Below are 21,469 nucleotides of genomic sequence, written 5' to 3'. Positions count from 1 at the left end.
TAAAATAAACCTTATCTCTTAGAGACTTATACTGATGTGTTTGTGGCTGAAGTTCCGTAATATCTGGGTTGGTTTAAAATTAACACAGGAATAGGGCTAGAGAATGAGCGAGCATATGAATGAAACAAGTTGGTCATGTGCTGACAATTGTTGAAGCTGGGCCATAGATGCATGCCATTTTATACTCTTCTCTCTATTTCTGTACCTGATCAAACACGTGCTGAAATGTAAAATCATAATAATAAAGTCAGAATTTGTAGCTACTGTCTGCTCCAGTGTATAAATTATCTGGTGGGGGAGTGAATGCCCAATTTTCTTTTCAAGCCAGGAGAGCATGCATTTCCATCAACCTGTTGCAGAAATCATGTTGCTACGGCAACTCTTCACTAAGCTAAATGGCTATGGAGTCAAAATGGCGGTAAATTCCCCCCACCCAACCCCCAGGAGAAGATTAGAGAGAAAAAACCATCTCAGAGAGAGAACCCAAATGCCTGCAACTGCCAGGAGTCAGGAACTCAATCCAGGTCTCCTGTGTGGGCGGCAGGAACCCAAGTACGTAAGTCATTCCTGCTGCCTCCCAGGATCTGCCTTAGCAGGAAGCTGGAGTCTGGAGCTGAGATGAAAGTGTCCCCAGTGCTAGGCAAGATGGCTGCCTGGCCCTTCCAGTTTCCAGCCAGCAGTCCTAGAGGGGAAGAGCCGCTGGGCCAGACTCCTGGAGGAAGCACTGAAGCTGGGGTTCTCCCTCTGCGCACTCAGGTGGGACAGCTGCAGGGCCAGCGTGGGACCCCTTTCTCGGGATGACAGCCCATCAGCAAACATCTGTTTCTTTCCTTTTATGCCCTTCCCAACATGTGCAACTGATCACTAACAAGAAACGAGGCCCAGGCCCTACTTCCTGCACGTGGCACTTGGCTTCCTTGGAGGCCCACTAGGCCTCTATAGAAGCACAATAAAACCATCATTAAGTCCGTCCCCTACCTGCCAAGAGACCCTTAAATCATCCATCTGGTGATTCTGACAGCGCTGGGAAGGTAGAGGGACCCCGAGATCCCACAGCTTGGAGCCGGACTGCCAGGCTTTGCTCGTGAGAGGGGTCGGCTGTGGTCTCTACTTCTTGGCCTATTGGCTGTGTCATCCAGGGCCAGGGTGTAGCCTTTGTGTGTACATTCCCATTTTTAAAGAAACAATGGTTCCCTCCAAGTTGTGATGAGAAAGAACCAAGGTGAAAGAAGAAGAAAGCCTTGGAGAATGCATGGGGGTTTGGAGCTACCCGTGGGAATGGAGTGGGGTGGGGGGATGGAGTTACAGAGCCGCCTAAGTGATCTGAGTGATTGCTTCCCCTACCCCCCACCGCCATGTATCCCCTTTCTTTTAAAAAATCCCACAAACCTTCCTGAGATCCGTGTTGGAGACCGTCTAATCACATTTTCAACCATACTCCATTTTTCATTTTCTGGGTGATGTCAGGGAGCTCGTAGAGTAGCGTGTGGGTGCAGTCCCCCACCAAGGCCCCAGGCAGCACCTGTTGCACTGTGGGCAGAGCTGTCCTCCTCCAGGCCCCCTCCAGCGTGGAAGGCCACAGAACACCAGCGCTCTGTTGTTAGAGTTGCCCACACAGGACACACCAGAAAGGTGGCAACTTGGAATTACATCTCCTCAGTCAGGGGGGTGTCTTGGTTAGGGGAGTAATGAAATGTTTATTTTGTCCAAGTCAGCATGCAGGGCCTTTTGTTTGCTTGGGTTTGTTTGCTCGCTTCTACGTTTTGCTTTAGTACCGGCTACACAAAGCCCCTAACATCTTGCTTGGCTTGGGGATTCACAACATGTTTAAAGTGACAGCAAGTCTGTGCTGGCGTGTATTTTAATACATCTCAGTGGCTGGGAGCCGGCTGTCTTCCGTGAGGCCGCTTCTGTTCTCTGGTTTTTATTATTTCAGGTAGAAATGCTGACAAATGTTAACAGTCCTTATATAAAGCTGTTTTTTTTTTTCTTTTAAAGTCTTAAAGACAGTAATACAAAATCCTGTCCTTGGTTTTCAAATGCTCAGTGCTTGTCAGCCCAGTGAATGGCATGCTAATTGATGGGGCAGTTTTCCTTTGCTTGCCATAGTGCTGGGACCTCTCTCCTCCTGAGTTCTCAAGGGCTGGGCACCCCTGAGGAGACAGCAGCAGCAGGGAGGAGCCTGGGTGCTGGGGAGAAAGGAGAATGGAGGTGCAATCTCAGGAGGATCCCATGGGATCCTGGGAACCACTGCAGGTTCCAGAACAGAGTGCCCCTGCGAGACCTTTGAAGACCCATCCATCTTGTGGCCACCTTCTGCTTACTTTGCTAGTCTATAACTGTCAGATCGGATCATAAAGCAATCTGCTTGATGGCTGAGCAGCTGAGTGTCCCCGATGGGGCTCAGACCCACTAAATCCTAGACGTGTCAGGGTAGACAAAGGAACTCACCCACTGTGAACACACTCAACGCAATGTCTTTCAAGATGGCCGTGGAACATCTTCCTCGTTGCTAGGGAAATTGTACTAAGAGAATTTGTTGTAAAGGAATTAGAGAGCTGTGTGATAGGGATCCTTCTCTCGTAGTCACATTTTCTGCCATCCTAAGACATAGGGGAAAAGCAGAACTTCAGGCAACATTTTGAAAACTTATCTACAAAGAAATCGATGAAGTCTTTGCACAAGAGAACGTGGGCTGCAATCAGAAAATATCTTTGTCGGTGTGGAAAGGACCCTGATGCCCCGGGAACATTTCCCAGCCTGCTGGCTTGGGGGAAGAAGCAGTGTCCAAGCAGCAGACACAATTTCGCATGTCACTCACTCAGCCAGCGCTCCATCTGCCCTGCCCTCGGGTTCCCAGATTCCTCCCAAACACTTCAGGGACAACAGGGAAGAGGGTGTGGAGAGAGTGTGACATCCATCCTGGTTCCCACGCCATTGGTCATGAGACCAGGGCAGAGCAGGAGGCAGCAAGTGGCCAGAGGAGGAGGAAGCTTCCTAGTAAAGATACCACCCCTGCCATGGCCTTGAGATTACTCTGTTGGTCTCTACGTTCCTTAGAAATGTTAGTGAAGCAGCTTAGTTCTGTTTTTTTGTTGTTTTTGTTGTTGTTGTTGTTTGTTTTTTAAGATTTATTTATTTGAAAGGCAGAGTTATAGAGCGGCAGAGGCAGAAAGAGCAAAAGGTCTTCCATCCACTGGTTCACTCCCCAAATGGCTGAAACGGCTGGAGCTGGGCCAATCCGAAGTCAGGAGCCAGGAGCTTCTTCCAGGTCTCCCATGTGGACGCAGTGGCCCAGGCACCTGCACTATCTTCCACTGCTTTCCCCTGCCATAGCAGAGAGCTGGATCAGAAGTGGAGCAGCTGGGACTAGAACCAGGCCCAGGAATGCTGGTGCCACAGGCTGCAGCTTTGCTCACTACACCATAGCAGCAGCCTCAAACAGCTTAGTTTTAATCCTTTTCTTTTTACCAGGAGAGACTCCAGCATCGTTTAGTCATTCCTTGTCTAGTTTCATGCAAGGGCTTTGCAGTCAGACTTGGGATCTGGGTCCCAGGTATTGTTTTCTCTAGCCGTGTGACTGAGGGCTAGTCACTAAGCCTCAGTTTTTTCAACTGTAAAATGGGAATGATCCAGGCCGGCACTGTAGCAAAGTAGGTCGAGCCTCTGCCTGCAGCCCAGGACCCCATATGGGCTCCAGTTCGAGTCCTGGCTGCTCCTCTTCCAATCCCGCTTTCTGCTATAACCTGGGAAAGCAGTGGAAGATGGCCCAAGTGCTTGCACCTCTGTACCCACATAGGAGACCCAGAAGAAGCTCCTGGCTCCTGGCTCCAGATCTGGCTGTTGCAACTATTTGAGGAATGAACCAGCAGATGAAAGACCTTTCTCTCTGTCTCTCCCTCTGTCTGTCTGTAACTCTGCCTCTCAAATGAATAAATCTTTTTTTAAAAAAATTTTTTAAATGGAATGATGATCATAGCACCTCTAGGCCAAGGGGTGTCCTCCAGCCTAAACTAATGGACCCCATGTAAAAGGCTTATCACAGTGCCTGACCTAGCACACGCCTTCCATCATTTTTTTGGGTGCAATTGTAACTGATGCAAAATTGTGGCTGTTCCTGCTAGGGTCCCTCACGCTGGGACTTGACTGTGAGTCCATGGGGACAAGGCCAGAGAACAATGGGAGCCTCCGACACCCAGTGCCACCTTCCCCTGTTGACACGGTCTTTTGCCTGTCCCCAGTGGCTGAAAGGTATGCTGGGGTCTCTCTTTGCATTTTTCTTTGTACCACTTAAGCTTTTTGGAAAGCTTTAAAATATAAATCTGTACGGGCTTGCTTTTGTGTACTTAGCTTTGCTTTGTTTTGACCTCTGCTCCATCAATTAGTTCTCATTCCTCACCTTGAGAGCTGCCCCCACCCCTGGAAACAGATCCACTCAACCCCACTGCTTCTCTCAGGAGCGTGTGTAACCCGGGCCTGCACTTGCCGGCTGGCCCCCAGAGCCTGCAAAGCCTGCTCTGGCCACTCTGCTGCCTGTCAAGGACCTTCATGCTGGTGGAAGGACTCCTAAGACTATTTTAAATACTTCAAAAAGCCTCCCAGAAATCATAGATAGGCCAGCTGCAAGAGTTGCCCTGGTGAATTAAAATGTCACGAACTTGCCATTTTTCTGGAAGTACGTCAACTCTTTCGGGCAGTCCCTGTCCCTCTTGCTGGTCACATGCTCTGAGCATCTAACAAAAATGGAAAACCAATTAATTCTGACTTCCTTTTTCCTCGATGGGAACTAGAAATAATTAAAAGAGTTATTGATTTCAGAAAGCTGACGTGGGACGGGCAATTGACCTAGATGCCGCTTCAGACACTGACACCCCAGATCCAAGTATTTGGAGTTAAGTCCCAGTCCCACTCCTATTGTCAGCTTCATGCTAATGTAGACCTTGGGAGGCAGCAGGTGATGGCTCAGGAAAATGGGTCCCTGTCACCTACACGGGAGACGTGGGTTAAGCTCCCAGCTCCCAGCTGCAGTCCAAACCCAGCCCTGGCTATTGGGAACACTTGGAAAGTGAACTGGCAGATGGGAGCTCACTCTCTGTCTCTCTGTGTGTGTCTCTCACAATCTCACTGCCATTCAATTTTTAAATTTAAAGCTAATGGGGCCAGTGCTGTAGCATAGTGGGTAAAGCTGTCCCCTGCAGTGCCAGCATCCCATATAGGCACCAATTCTAGTCCCAGCTGCTCCACTTCTGATCCAGCTCTCTGCTGTGGCCTGGGAAAGCAGTAGAAGATGGCCCAAGTCCTTGGGCCTCTGCGCCCACGGAGAGACCCAGAAGAAGCTCGAAGCTCCTGGCTCTTGGCTTTGGTTTGGCCCTGCTTCAGCTGTTGGTGGCCAGTTAGGGAGTGAACCAGAAGATGGAAGACCTCTCTTGCTCTCTCTGCCTCTGTCTCTGTATCTCTGCCTTTCAAATAAATAAATAAATAAATATTTAAAAAATAAAGTTAAAGAAAGTATAGGTAGGGAGGAATCTCTCCCAAGTGAGCTCCCTCATCCTTTAAAAGATACAAGGATGTTTTTTTTTCTCTCTCTCTGTATGGATTTTTTTAAATTTTTGAGATAACTTTTTTGAAACATTATTTTTTCAAAAGGCAGAGTTACAGAAAAGCAGAGGCAGGGGGAGAGAGAGAGGTCTTCCATCTGTTGGTTCACTCCCCAAATGGCCATAATGGCTAGAGCTGTGCTGATCTGAAACCAGGAGCCTGGAGCTTCTTCCAGGTCTCCCACATGGGTGCAGGGGCCTAAGGACTTGGGCCATCCTCTACTGCTTTCCCAGGCCATAGCAGAGAGCTGGATCAGAAGTGGAGCTGCCAGGACTCAAATCGATGCCCATATGGCATACTAGCAGTGCAGATGGCGGCTTTACCTGCTAGCCACAGCCCCAGCCTCGAGATTTTTAATTTACATCATAGTCAAAGGTTTGATGTACCACTAAATAAAGAGTTCAACAAGTCAAAAGTAAAGACCAGAGTTCAACAGGAATAGGCAAGGGGTTCAAAATTTCTTAAACGTGTCTGCCTGGGGAGAATGCTATGGTAGCATTAATAGACAACAGCATTTTAATTATGAGTTTCATATATTTGTATTACAAAACCCAGCAATTTTAGCAATAAACTATGGTGATTACACAAAGCATTTTTAGGAATAATAAACCTCAGCTGAATATACTCATGAACCACACTAAGACTCAATTTCAGGGCAGTGCTGTAGCATAGTCGGTCAAGCCGCCGCCTGCAGTGCCAGCCTGGGAAAACAGTAGAGGATGGTCCAAGTCCTTGGGCCCCTGCACCCACGTGGGAACCTGGAAGAAGCTCCTGGCTCCTGACTTCGGATTGACACAGCTCCGGCTATTGAAGCCATTTGGGGAGTGAACCAGCAGATGGAAGACCTCTCTCTCTCTTTCTCTGCCTATGCTTCTCTGAAACTCTGCCTTTCAAATAAACAACTCTTTTTTAAAAAGTTACCTCAAAAATTAAATAATAATCTGTACAGAGATCCTTTGAAAGGATGAGGGAGCTCCTCTATTAGGAGGGATTCCTCCCTACCTATGCTTTAGTTAACGTAATTTTTTTAAAAGATTTATTCCCTGGGGAGTGAATCAGCAGATGGAAGACATCCCCCGCCTTTCTGTTACTCTGATTTTAAATAAAATTTTTTAAAAGACAATTTCAGCTCTCATTAGTCACATCAAGTAATATAGATGAGTTGACTAATTTAAAATGTATTAAATGTAAATTGATTTTGCATTGTCGGAAATAGCGAGAGGCTTTCTGTAGGGGCTGTCATGAACCTTGCCTGGCTCCTGCCCCATACGTTTCTCATCACGGACGCTTTACACAGCGTTTCTATTTTCATTGTGTGTTATCTTGGCTGCCTGAAGGGCAGTAGCTGTGCTTTGCTATTCACCAATCTTGGACTTGTCTGTCCGATACCAGCCAGGGTCCAGGCTGGGTAGAGCCTGGGCAGCCTGGAATAGCTATCCCAGTTTCCAGGGGCAGCTGTGTCATTTCCAAGGTCTTTGTCCCACCAGAGCCAGCAAATTCAGGTAAGTTGCAGTTTGTTGCACAATGTGAGTGAAGATTTGTTAAATGCGTCTTTATTCCACCTTTGACCGGCTCATGAAGCACAGACTCTAAGTTTCCCTGGGCCCACAGTAAGGGATCTGTGAAGCTATCTCAGATTTTTTTTTTTTTTTTTTTTTTTTTTTTGTACGCAGGTGCAGGGCCCAAGCACTTGGACCATCCTCCACTGCACCCCCGGGCCACAGCAGAGAGCTGGACTGGAAGAGGAGCAACCGGGACAGAATCTGGCGCCCCAACTGGGACTAGAACCCGGGGTGCCGGCGCTGCAGGCGGAGGATCAGCCTAGTGAGCCGTGGCGCCGGCCTGATTTCTTTACATTATCACAGGCATCCTAGGAGCTTGCATTCTGTAGAGTACGTGAAATCTGCCCCAGATCAATATGAAAAAAAAAAAATGAAAGTACAACTAGATGGCACAGCAAGCAGTGTTCAAGGTGGCCTGGGAGATGCACCGAGATGGGGAAGAAACAAGTGTCGTGTGAGCAAGAGAAGCAGCATGTGCAAAGGCCTGGAGGCAGGTGGCACTGGAGAATAGGCTATGTTACACAAGCAGAGCAGTGTGGGAACAGCGGGGGAGGAGCTGCGGCCCCGTTGGATCTGCCTCAGGTCTCAGGGCAGGGGCCTGCGCTGTGGCATATCAGGTAAAGACACTGCCTGCAATGTCCAATATGGATACCAGTTCAAGTCAGGACTGATCCAGCTCCCTGCTGTGGCCTGGGAAAGCAGTAGAAGATGGCCCAAGTGCTTGGGCCCCTGTAATCATGTGGAAGACCCAGCTTCAGATCAGCCCAGCTTTGGCCATTGTGGCCATTTGGAGAGTGAACCAGCAGATCGAAGACCTCTCTCTTTCTCCCCCTGCCTCTGCTTCTCTGTAACTCTGCCTTTCAAATAAATAAATCTAAAAAACAAAACAAACAAACAAAAAAACCTCAGGGCAACGTTTAAGGAGGGGCAGGGCCATCCCCAGGAACACCTCTTTTACCCAGTTTTTTTCAAGTTATAGTTGCTCTTATAGTCCATACCTATGTCATACCCTGCTTTTCTTGTATTTGTAACAGCACCAACATTTCTCTGTTCTTCATTAGAACCATTTTTAATTGCAAAATGGTCATTCAGCCATTCCTTGTAATTGAATATTTGGATTATTTTTATAAGTTAGAGTAGTGCAAAAAACTTTGCAAATAACACTCTTCCTCCTGTTTAAAAAATAGTTCTGGGTTAGGATGTTTCTAGACGGCATGCCAGTCATAAGGGACAATGTTAATTTCCTTGACTATTTGATGGGGAAAAAATCATTATCTTCTCGTTTCAGTTTACGTTCCTTCAATGACTAGTAAAATTTAATAGGCCTCCATATTTTTCAACAAGTATTCTCAGGGCAACAGATAAAGCTATAAAGTAATTTAGTGAAGAGATAAAGGCAATATCAATTTGCTATTTTACAGTCAAGTAAATTTGTGGCATATGCAGTCCAGTGAAACAATTTTAGACTAAGCTCAAGTACTTTCATAAAGCTCTATTGTTATTTAAAAATCAATGAGTGTTCTGAAGGCTAAATAAACTTTTCTTCAGAGGGAAGGCATTCAGACAAGCTAAGCACATGCTATGCAGGACGTGTAGGATGGGGAGCTATCTGGCTTGGACAGGAGAGCGAGGTGTTTATAAGGTGCTGTGCCCACACCAGGGTCCCGGCTTCTAAGAACTCGGCTTTTGCACTAATAGAAACAGAGGCCCCACTTCTTTTTATTGACCTGGTGGAAGTGTCTGTAACGACCTCTCTGGAGGGGAGCGCTCCCCTAAGCCCCCCAACACAGGCAAGGACCGCCTCCAGATCGATTTACAAGTGAATCGGTGAAAAGCTCTGAGCAGAGCGTGCAGGGACCCCACTTCAAAGGACAAGTTCTGAGAGGGAATTTCTCTCCCTCCAGCTGCCTCCGGGACAGGACCCTTCTCTTAAAAGGTTCGCTTGAAACTTGTGTAAAATCTAACTGATTCTCAGGGTGGTGATTACTGCAGAAGCCTGAGGATGGACTGCTGCTCCCAGCCGGGAAGATGAGCTCTGTGGGTTCTGGGGGCTGAGTGAAGCCACCCTCCCGGAGGCCCCGCAGACCTGTGCGGAGCTGGCCCTGGGCAGGCACAGCCGGGACTTGGCGTCTCCGACCTGGAGTCTCTGAGCCTGAGTCCTGCCCTGGAAACCCTTGCCCTTGCGGAGGAAGAGGTACCTGTGGGGGCACTTGCGCCCTCCCAGCGGCCAGGCGCCCTTCCTGCAGGTGGGCACATCCCTGGGCTGCCCGGTCATCTGCCGGCAGAATCACAAGCAGGCTGGGGCCACGACTTCGGGGACTGCTCACTGTCCCTGTGAAAGCCGAATGCTTAGGAGCTGGGTTTAGAAAAGGCCATCAGTGTTCTCTGACACCTGGAATTAAAATACAGAGGATAAGTACTCTTTGAAGCCCCTGGGGGCAAGGCATGGTCTCTCTCTCGGCCACGTGTCTTGTTCTCACGTTGGAGTCTCTGATAGAATATTTTGGCCACCTCCGGATGCATCCGCTCGAAGCAGGCCCACCTATCTGCTGAACCCCTGGCGGGGAGCGGGGAGCCAGTGTGACTGCAGAGACCCGCCGGGGGCCCCATTATTGTCTTGGGTGTGATCAATAAGTCCGGCAGCCAGCAGAAGAGCTGAGAGGCGACCGGTCTCTCTGAAGTATTGTCTGCCTCCCGAAATAGGCACTGTTCATTTGGGGGACTCCCTGCTCCGTCCGGTGCTCCTGGAACTGCAGGCTCCTCGGGCGAGGGCAGAGCGGGGAGGGCTGGAGCAGCACGGCAGAAAGGGATAATTAATCAGGCTGTGGCTTGGCGCAGGGCCAGGGGTTCCTTGGAAACACAGAGCCTTCAGCTGTTGGCAATCAGACTTCAGGCAACTTTCAATTATCAACGCTATTGGAGGGGGCAGTGAGGTGGGTAATGCAAAAGAGCAGATAATCCCTCGAAACCATTGAATTTATCTTCGGAATGACTTTCACATGTGTACTCGCACACACACAAGCCGTTTCCCCATTCCTCATTCCGGCCTGCTTAAGCCCACACCAAAATAGACGGTGACTCCTGGAGGGCACACCAGGCGATAAGAAGCTGGGCTGAAGGAAGCTGGTCCTCGGATTAGATTTTCGCTGGCCCGGCCACTTGTGGATAGTCAGGGGGTCAACGTCCTGATTCCGTAGCCTCGCGCTGATAGGAACCAAGAGGTTCTTCATCGCACAACTTTTGCTCTGCAGATGAAGAAGCCGTATCACTTGTGCCTGGCTGACTGCGCGCGGGCACTCTTGCTCGGACGGAATTCTCTTCGCCTCACTTTGTTCTTAATGGGGGAAAGTCGCAGGAACTTGGGCCTACCCTGGGGCTAAACTGTGGGACGCTGAGTTGCCAGGTGACATTGGCAGCTCCTTAGGTCACCCTTGCCCAATCACAGCGGAAACTGGAATGGGGGAGGGGCGCTGTCGGTGAGACCCAGGCAATGGGGTTCGAAAGCTGCCCAGGCGAATGCCCAGTGCAGAGAGTCTCGGCCCAGAATCCTGACACCTGCACAGCCCCGGACAAACGCACTCACCTCTCCTCCCTTCCTTTTCTTCGTGAAACGGAATGGTGCTGGAGACCGTCCCATGCTTGCCTTCCAGGGTTGCTGGGAAAACCCAAAAGTTCATGTACTGCAAACATCTAGAACATTTGGCAGCATGTGGAAGGCGTGATACAAATGGTGGCTGTTACTGCCACTGTTACCATTCCATAGGGCCTTGTGGAAGGAGAATGCTGGAGGGACCCTGGGCTACATGCAGACCCGGTGTGAAAACTTGCCTTGGGGCCTTGAGCTTGAAGTCGAATGCCTTACTCAACTAAATACCCAAGGAGGGGGATGCAAGTGTAAGAGGTGGGAAGAAATAAACCAGCTCCTAAAAACAGACTTGTGTTCAACTTGGTGGGAAGGAAGAATAATTTAACTGGCTGGATTTGAGTGACATCTATGTGGGTTTCTTTAAAAAAAAAAAAAAGACTTATTTATTTGAAAGGCAGAATTATAGAGAGGTTGGGGGTGGGGGGAGACTGAGAGATTTTTTTTATCCGCTGATTCACTACCCCAAATGACAACAGCCTGGCCCAGCAGATACCAGGAGACTGGAACTCCACCCAAGTCTCCCATGTGGGTGCAGCAGCCAAAGCACTTAGGTCATGTGCAGCTGCTTTCCCGGGTGCATTGCAGGGAGATGGAGCAAAAGCAAAGCTGCCAGGACTTGAATTGGCGTGCACAGGGGATGTCCGCATGGCAGGCAGTGACTTAACCTGCTGCACCACAACCCCGGCTCCCAAGAAACCCTGAGCATGTAGAATCTCCCACTGTGACTGCTCAAGTCCCAGCCACGCCGGGAATCCTCCCACGCACCCTCAGTTTTTTTCACAGTCCTGGTATAGAAGCCTCACACAGTCACAAGCTCCTAGCCCCCGGAAGTTCTCCCCACCAGATTCAGGAGTCTCCACTCAGCTGGTGCAGGGCACAGACATGAGCTGGCACAGCTATTATGTGTCCAAAATGGTGATTCCTCTACCGGCTTCTTACTGGGCAGTTGTAAAGTGATCAGGGAGAGAGTAGTGTATCTGTCCTGTGTTTTTTTTTTCCCTCCTCTAGTTTGGCTGGTACACTATCCCCCATGCGGCTCCAAGCCGGGTTCCCTCCAGGCTCTTCCTGTAGCTTTTTAACCAGCAGCTTGGGCTACTGCGGTCTGGTCTCACCTCACTTTCCAATGCTGGTACGTAGGCTGTCAGCTGCTGGAGTTCAGAGCTGTGGGCGCCCCTCCACATAGGTTCACCGTGTCCCTCTAGCCTCAGGAGAGTTTCCTCTGCCGTTTTCTCCCTAACTCTTCCCTGAGACTACACTCTCTCCACTTTTTTTTTTTTTTTTTTTTTTTTTTTTTTTTTTTGACAGGCAGAGTGGACAATGAGAGAGAGACAGAGAGAAAGGTCTTCCTTTGCCGTTGGTTCACCCTCCAATGGCCACCGCGGCCGGCGCGCTGCGGCCGGCGCACCGCGCTGATCCGATGGCAGGAGCCAGGAGCCAGGTGCTTTTCCTGGTCTCCCATGGGGTGCAGGGCCCAAGCACTTGGGCCATCCTCCACTGCACTCCCGGGCCACAGCAGAGAGCTGGCCTGGAAGAGGAGCAACCGGCACAGAACCCGGTGCTCCGACCGGGACTAGAACCCGGTGTGCTGGCGCTGCAAGGCGGAGGATTATCCTAGTGAGCCGCGGCGCTGGCCTCTCCACTTTTTTTAAACTATCTTCTCCTGGGCTAGACCAGTAAGCTCCCTCCCTACTCCACCATCTTGGAACCCAGAACGTCAGCTCCCAATGTCTGTGATTTTTAAGCTATGATAGCAGCTAGAGTTGTTCAGTTAACATATCCAAACAAGCATGCAGCTGTGACACACCTCACACTGGGATGAGGGAGAAACCTGCATTTGCTGCCCTGAGCCCAGAGTGGCAGGGGACACTGCTGCTATCAGCTCACTCAGTGTTTTTTTTTTTTTTTTTAAGATTTATTTTATTTATTTGAAAGAGTTACAGAGAGAGGTAAAGACATAGAGAGAGGTCTTCCATCTGCTGGCTCACTCCTCAGATGGCCACAATGCCCAGAGCTGCGCCCATCCGAAGCCAGGAGCCAAGAGTTTCTTCCGGGTCTCCCATGTGGGTGCAGGGGCACAAGGCCTTGGGCCATCTTCTGCTGTTCCAGGCCATAGCAGACAGCTGGATCGGAAGAGGAGCAGCCGATTCTTGAACTGGCGCCCATATAGGATGCTGGCGCATCAGGCCAGGGCTTTAACCCTGCTGCGCTACAGCACCGGCCCCTTACTCAGTGGTTTTTAAAAAAAGTTTCGTGTTCTAATTCCACAGTGGTGCCAGGAATTCTTTTACCTTCCCCTTTTTTTTTGGACAGGCAGAGTTAGACAGAGAGAGAGATAGAGAGAAAGGTCTTCCTTTACCGTTGGTTCACCCTCCAAATGTTCGCTAAGGCCGGCGCTCTGCACCGATCCAAAGCCAGGAGCCAGGTGCTTCCTCCTGGTCTCCCATGCAGGTGCAGGGCCCAAGCACTTGGACCATCCTCCACTGCCTTCCCAGGTCACAGCAGAGAGCTGGACTGGAAGAGGAACAACCAGGACAGAATCCAGTGCCCCAATCGGGACTAGAACCCAGGGTGCAGGCATGCAGGCGGAGGATTAGCCTAGTGAGCCACGGCACTGGCCTTATTTCCCATTATTATGGACTGAATGCTTGTGTTCTGCCCTCTACCCCAAAATTCATATTGTGGCTTCCTAAGGCCCTATGTCATATTATTAGGAGATGGGCTTGGGGAGGCCAGTAGGTCAAGAGGGTGGAACCCTCTCTGGTGGCATTAGTGCCATCATGATAGCCACCAAAAAGCTCTCTCTGCTCCCAGGATGAATGGAACATGGCTGCCTGAAGCCTGGACAGGCCTCTGCTGGGACCCAGCCTTGCTGGCACGCTGAGCTCTGACCTCCATCCCCAGAACCATGAGAGCTCACTTCAGTTGTTCAGACAGCACCCAGCTTGTGATCCTCGGGCTAGCAGCCTAAACTCCAACACCCAGACTTTATCTTATTCGAAATGATCAGTTACTGTCACTCCTTCCTGTTCCTTCACAAAGCAGCAACCAGTGGCATTTTAAAGAAGCACACGCACTGTAGGGGTAGTTTCAGGCCAAACAAAACTCACCTGCTTCTCACCAAACTCTGGTTACAAAAACACTAGCAAGTGGACTTCTTTCTAAATAAACAACTCTTAATTTACAGAAAAACACATTGCGGCTAATAATTTGTAATACGTAAAGCATCATAATGTTTCCGTATTTTAGATGCTATGGGATTTCAGAATTTAGTTCATGTGTCCTAGTGAAGAAACAAGGTCAAAGTTAACTTGGGATTTTAAAGACCTCTTTAAATAGACTTTTCAGAGAACCCACTGTGCATCTTTTTGCAAATTGCATCATAGCATAACAAACATGAAGAAGTCGGCCAGTCATTGTCGCTCCCCCTCTTCGTGGAGGAACGACACAGGACCCTGCGCTGTTCTTTCGTCTGCTCGGCCCTCCCCGGGTTTGCTGCTGGTTCTTCCCGGGTTGGCTACTATCCCTTCCACCTCCGTGGAAGGGCAGTTCCCCCTGGTCACATTCCCCACTTCCGCAGGGGAGCGGCACACCGCCGGCCGGCTCTCTGGGGGCTGCACGGGTTCCCTTAGATGTTCCCCATAGATGTTCCTTGTGCATGCCGTCTCTCTCCTCCTTTATAGTCCTCCTCCACCAATCCCAACTCTGCTACCCACACGCCGAGCATGCTGCTCTCCTCCAACCAGGAGCAGGTCCTACAGTTTATTAGTTGAACTGGAGGCAGCTGTGCGGAAGCTGTTTACTTCTCTCCCATCGCCATATTGTGGGAGAGCAGATGCATAGAATAAGTCTTAATTCCAGTAACTCAGTCTAGTCCGGATTGCTCCCCACAGATCCCCCTTTCTTTTTATTTTTGGCGTTGATACGCGCCTGTCTTCGGTGTCCCGCGGCACACACTCTGCTCTACTTGCTAGAGTTGCCACAGGCTCTTACAAGTCCTATCAATCAGGAAAACCGAATCCGGGTCCTCTCTTCGCCATTTGTGAGGAGATTTTTAGGCGCTGATGCGTGCCTGTGTTCGGTGCCCTGCAGCGCATGCTCTGCTCTGCCCGCAGGGGCTTACAAAACCTATCAGGCAAACCGAATCCAAGCCTTCTCATTGCCGTATTGTGGGGGAGACTTATTAGTGTTGGTTTGTGCCTATCTTCGGTGACCTGCAGCTCATGCTTTGGTTGAGCTGCTTGCTGGCGCTTACCGCCTTAATTAGGCAGACCGAATCCAAGCTTTCTCATTGTTGTATTGTGGGGAAGCCTTACTGATGTTAATTCGTGCCTGTCTTCGGTGACCTGCGGCGCATAAGCTGCTAGCCGCTGCAGGTGCTCATCGTGCTCATCGCCTCACTTAATCGGGCAGACCGAATCCAAGCTCTCACATTGCAGTGTTGTAGGGAGGCCTTTGTATTTCTCTATTTCTCTACCTCCGGGCATTCCTATTTCTCCCATTTTACTTCTATCTTCCAGCATTCCTATTTCTCTCACTTTACTTCTAAAACTTCTGTTTCTCTTATCCCCGCAGCTTCCCAGCGCCTCGCCCTGCCGGCAGGCTTCACGGCTCTGCGCGGCTTCCCGGCGCCTCGCCCCGCCGGCGCCCGCCCCGCGGCGGCTTTATAGTTCTGCGCGGCTTCCCGGCGCCTTGCGCCGCCGGCGGGTTCCCGGCTCTGCGCGCACACTCCGCGGTCTCCACGCACTTCGCGCCCGCACCACGGCCTCGTGCCAGCCCTGCGTTCTCTATCTATTCACGCCCCGTGCTCTCTGCACGGAGCGGCTTCCGCAAATGTTTCCGCCACCACCGGCATTCAGTCCAAGTTCCCCGGACTAACCTGGCGAATTTCAACCTGGCGGCCCACGTCTCTGCCTCTGGTTCCAGATCTTCGCCTCTTGCTCCCCGGGGTGACTTGAAGAATTCCAAGGTGGCTTATATCTCCGCCTCGGCCTGCACTCGCAGCTTCATCCTCCCTAACATTTTTCTCTACCCGGTATGTTTCCTTAAGTTTTCCTCCAACAATACTCCTCCCTCATTTCTCCTGGCTTCTCCCCACAGTCCGTATCCAAGTCTAAGTTTCTTATAGGTTTCACTTTCACTTTCAACCTGCAGTCCGTATCTAAGTCTAAGTTTCTTCTTGCTTTCACTTTAAATCCTAACTTCTTTCCCACAGTCCATATCCGAGTCCAAGCCTCCTCCAGGTTTCACTTTCGCTTTCAATCTCCTAGCTTCCCAGCCATAGTCCGCATCCGAGTCTATGAAAGCTTTCACTTTCGCTTTCAATCCTAACTTCTTTCCCACAGTCCATATCCGAGTCTATGCCTAGGCTTTCAATAGCTTCTTCCGGCACCTAGGCTCTTTGCTAGTCTCTCTCTCCGGTATTTTCCACTTCTTCCCGTTTCTTCCCTCCTAAGTTTCCTATCCGTCCTAGGTTTCCTATCCGAGTCACGGCACCATTACGTCGCTCCCCCTCTTCGTGGAGGAGCAACACTAAGCCCTGCCTAGGCTTCATATCCGAGTCACGGCACCATTATGTCGCTCCCCCTCTTCGTGGAGGAACGACACAGGACCCTGCGCTGTTCTTTCGTCTGCTCGGCCCTCCCCGGGTTTGCTGCTGGTTCTTCCCGGGTTGGCTACTATCCCTTCCACCTCCGTGGAAGGGCAGTTCCCCCTGGTCACATTCCCCACTTCCGCAGGGGAGCGGCACACCGCCGGCCGGCTCTCTGGGGGCTGCACGGGTTCCCTTAGATGTTCCCCATAGATGTTCCTTGTGCATGCCGTCTCTCTCCTCCTTTATAGTCCTCCTCCACCAATCCCAACTCTGCTACCCACACGCCGAGCATGCTGCTCTCCTCCAACCAGGAGCAGGTCCTACAGTTTATTAGTTGAACTGGAGGCAGCTGTGCGGAAGCTGTTTACTTCTCTCCCATCGCCATATTGTGGGAGAGCAGATGCATAGAATAAGTCTTAATTCCAGTAACTCAGTCTAGTCCGGATTGCTCCCCACAAGTCATCAATGCACAGTGCACAATATGATTAATTTTTTAAAGTACTACCTTAAAGTTTTATTTCTTTGAAAGGCAGAGCAACAGGAGAGGACAGAGACAGAGATTATCCATATTCTGGTTCACTCCCCAAATGACCACAACAGCTGGGGCTGGTCCAGGTTGAAGCCAGGAGCTCAGAACTCTGTCTGGGTCCCCCACATGGGTGGCAGGGACCCAAATGTTTCCCAAGTGCATTTGTGGGGCACTCGATGGGAAGCGGAGCAGCTGGGGCTTGAACTGGTGTTCTGATACAGGGTGATGGAGTTGGCGACAATCTGCTGCACCACAAAACCCCAGCATGCTGAATCTTTACAAACAAGCCACGTGGCAGACAGCTTATCAAGTAGCTCCCCAGAATCCTACCAGGCCTGGCCACTACCCACACGTATGATTCTGTGCGGTAATGCCATCTGAGAAGTTACCTTTCCAATTTGTTTTTGTGTTTTACTATAAACATCTTAATGTTGTATAAATATAATCACACAGTATGGCTCGCTTATGTGTGTCTTCATTCAATGTTATGAGATGCCATGCATATTATTGCGTAGAGCTGTAGTTTCTTCATGCCACTGCTGTGTGGGAATCCCATTGCCTAAATATGCCACAATTAACCTATCCATTCTACTGTAGAGAGACTTTTTACTGTTTTTAGCTTGAGGTTAATGGGAATAGTTCTGCTATGAATATGCTGGCTCCAGAGTACTTAGAAAAATTCATGGAAGGTAGAGTTAAAAAATAAGTTTATTTTGATGCAAACAATTTTTGACATCTTTGCAGAGTTTTTCTTTTTAAAAATTTTTATGTTTTTATTTTCATTGTATTTGAAAGGCATAGAGAGAGAGACAGAGACAGAGAGACATGGAATATGGTTATCCCAAGCAGTGGCTTAACCTGCTGTGCCACAACACCCACCTCACTACTTTTTGACTTTTCACTCTGACTGAAAAATGCCGAGTTTCTGCTAAAGAGAATCCTTTGGGGTCTTGAACCAGTGATCCTGTACTCTTGGGCCCATCTGTTGCCTCCCTGGTTTTCCGTAGATTTCCCTGAAGCACGGCTGCTCGGTAACACTAACTGCTTACAAACTTTCTCACAAGGCTTATTAATCACAAATCTATTTTCCTAGCAATGCTGCCTACCCTCATCTAGCGTAACCCCTGCAGGAACAGGCCCGGCTTTAGAGGTTTACCCATTTTTGCACCTCCTAGCAAAAAAATCACTTATTTGAGCCCTGTTTCTTCATTTGGTTCTACGAGGATTAGATTTTTAATGTGAAACATACTTAGCACCACTTCTGGTGCGTATGGGGCATGCACTAAGTGGTAGATAATGTGATTAGCCAATATTTAATACCTCACCTATCAGATCCCATGGCAGCATGTGTCAAGAGTCTCACTCTGAGGAGGCCACACTGACACCATTGATAATGCCCCAGCAGGTGGCTGCTCTTTCATGGCCAGGCAAAGGCAGGCAGATATCCGGGGCTGGAGGAGAGGATTCAGCAAATGGTCTGGTTTTATATACATTTTTGAAGAATTTATTTATTTATTTGAGAGGCAGAGTTATAGACAGAGAGGGAAAGACAGAGAGAAAGGTCTTCCATGTGCTGGTTCACTCTCCAAATGGCCACAATGGCTGGAGTTGGGCTGATCCAAAGCCAGGAGCTTCCTCTGGGTCTCCCACATGGATGCAAGGGCCCAAGCGCTTGGGCCATCCTCCATTGCTTCCCCAGGCCATCAGCAGAGAACTGGATCAGAAGAGGAGCAGCTGAGATACAAACCAGCGCCCATATGGGATGACGGCGCTGCAGGCGGAGACTCAGCCTACTATGCCACAGAGCCAGTCCTTATATTTTTAATCTCTGATACGCTGTCTCACAGAACCAGCAGGTATTTCGATTTAATCCCAGGTAGGAATTTTCTCCCAGGGTTGTTAGCATCTCTGCCTGTTCTAGTGAAACTCAAACTGTGTCAACCCTTCTGGCTGATTTGTCCTTTTCTGAATTTCAATCTCTCTTTTCCTCAACCTTGACTCCAGTCTCTGGCATCATTCCTTTTCCCACGTTTCTTGTTGGAATGTTAAACCTCCAGATGTGTTCTCAGGCATTTTTCTGAAATGGCTACTGGATTATCACCCATGGTCAGTTCCAAAAACGGGATTAGAAAATGTCAGCAAATAGCCTTTAAGGCCAGGCCCAAGGAGGCACCAGCTGTGGCACCGACACTGGAAGGTTCTCCTGGGACTATCCAGTGGTCTTTATTAAACATCTACTTGAGTCAAGGAGCTGCAAAGGCCCCAAAGACTGATCAAAGACCGTCCTCAAGGAGCTTACAGTTTTGAGGAGAAAACGATTAATCAGATAACATGGAATGGAAACGAGCATAAAACCAGGATAACCTACATTTGACTTCCTGCTCTACCACCTGCAATCCGTGCGATCTTGGGCAAATTTCTTACTTCCTGTGTGCCTTACTTTCCCCATGTGCAAAGCAGGCAGAGCAGAACTCCTCTCGATTATGTACAGGGAGGGCCAAATAAAGCAACATCCCGAAAACACTTAGCATGTTGGCTGGTGGAGGAGCCCTCCTGAGCAGATTGCTTCTTTGCCTCCATGCCTGTCTCCCAGTTGCACACAGCACGCAGACACATGAACACACGCATTTCAGGTACATTTAAAATCGAGGGGGTTTGAATTAATTGAAAAATAGAACGTTAACATGTAACATTGCTATGTTAATAAAACCCACACACCTAATGGCAGCCATGAGTTCCAAGGACTGAGCGAGTGCACGCCCCCTGCTCTCGGGGACTGACCAGCAGCTGCAGGGTAACAAGCCCCGGTCCTCAGATTCTGACAAATGAAAATACAGGTCTGAACTTGCAATCCTTACGTTTTGGAAAGTATTTCTTATTTTTCAAATTGTAGGCAATGTTAATTTGATGAAAAATAGAACACAATTTTCTTCCTAAGAATATCGTGCAAACAGATTCAACAAATTTTTTTTTTCCAAAGCACTGCTCACTGTCGGTATCACCACACCTTGTTTAATTAACCACAGCGATAAGCACCCTTGCAAACTTGCTGCTTAACTCGTAGAACTTTGGACTTTGGGATATGAACAAACTTCAGAATCTACTTGCTGCTAACGCTGTCAGTGACTCTGCTTAGAAATCATTGTTCCAAATTCCCTTTGCACCTGAGGACTGCCTGCAACTGGAGAGAACAGTAAAGTTCTACGGCTTCCTGGGGGATGCACTGTGTCCTACATCACCCTGGGAAACAGAGGCGATCCTAACCAGCTTTACCGAGCTTCTTGAAAATGAAGGTGCCCCTGTGGAAAATACCTTAGAATACAATAATAAAATAATAAAGGATAAATAATATGATGTTAATAATAACATTTAAAACCACATGTCTATACATTAAATTTGTTTCATAGTGAGGGGAGGAATATCCTTTTAATTCTGTTAAATTCTGTTTTTTAATTCTGTTTGGTGCAGTGAGCTAAGCTGACACCTGCAATGCTATCATCACTTTATCAGAGTGCTGGTTCAAGTCCCATCTGCTCCATTTCTGACTCAGCTCCCTTCTAATGTGCCTAGGAAGGCGGCAGGAGATGGCTCAAGTGCTTGGACCCCTAAACCTACGTGGGAGACTTTGATGGAGTCCCAGGCTCCTGGCTTCAGCCTGGACCAGTGCGCCGGCCGCAGGTAATTTTCGACCCTCAGGATCTGCTCCTGAGAAGGTCAGGAGCTATTGCAATCCTTTGGGGGAGTGAACCAGTGGATGAAAGTCCTCTCTCTGTGTCTCTCCCTATCACTCTGCCTTTCAAATAAATAAATAAGATAGTTACTGTATCAGAAAACAAATTTTTAAGTAATTATTGGGGCTGGTGCTGTGGCATAGTGGGTAGAGTCGCCACCTGCAGTGCTGGTATCCCTTACAGGCTCTGGTTCAAGTCCCGGCTGCTCCACTTCCAATCCAGCTCTCTGCTATGGACTAGGAAGGCAGTAGAAGATGGCCCAAGTCCTTGGGCCCCTGACCCACATGAGAGACCCAGAAGAAGCTCCTGGTTTCGGATTGGCACAGCTCTGGTTGTTGAGGCCATCTGGGGAGTGAAATCACAGAAGGAAGACCTCTCTCTCTCTGCCTCTGCCTCTCTTTAACTCTGCCTTTCAAGTAGATAAATAAATCTTCAAAAAATCATAATTATTAGAATTATTAACATTTTGCCAATTTTTAAAAAAGATTATTTATCTATTTGAAAGGCAGAGTTACAAAGAGAGAGGGAGAGACAGAGAGGCCTTCCACCTGCTAGTTCACTCCCCAAATGGCTGCAATGGCCAGGGCTGGGTCAGGCCAAAGCCAGGAGCCTGAAGCTTCATCCTGGTCTCCCACATGGATGCAGGAACTCAAGCACTTGGGCCATCTTCCATTGCTTTCCCAGGCCTTTAGCAGGGAGCTGGATCAGAAGTGGAGCAGCTGGGACTCAAACCAGTGTCCATACGGGATGCCAGTGCTACAGGCAGCAGCTTAACTCATTATGCCACACCACTCACCCCTCAGAAAACAGTTT

This window comes from Oryctolagus cuniculus, chromosome 13 (genome assembly GCF_051225735.1).
Source record: "Oryctolagus cuniculus isolate XC-2025 breed Fujian yellow rabbit chromosome 13, ASM5122573v1, whole genome shotgun sequence".
Taxonomy (NCBI): domain Eukaryota; kingdom Metazoa; phylum Chordata; class Mammalia; order Lagomorpha; family Leporidae; genus Oryctolagus; species Oryctolagus cuniculus.
The sequence above is the reverse complement of the archived record's forward strand: the minus strand, read 5'-3'. Positions refer to the sequence as shown.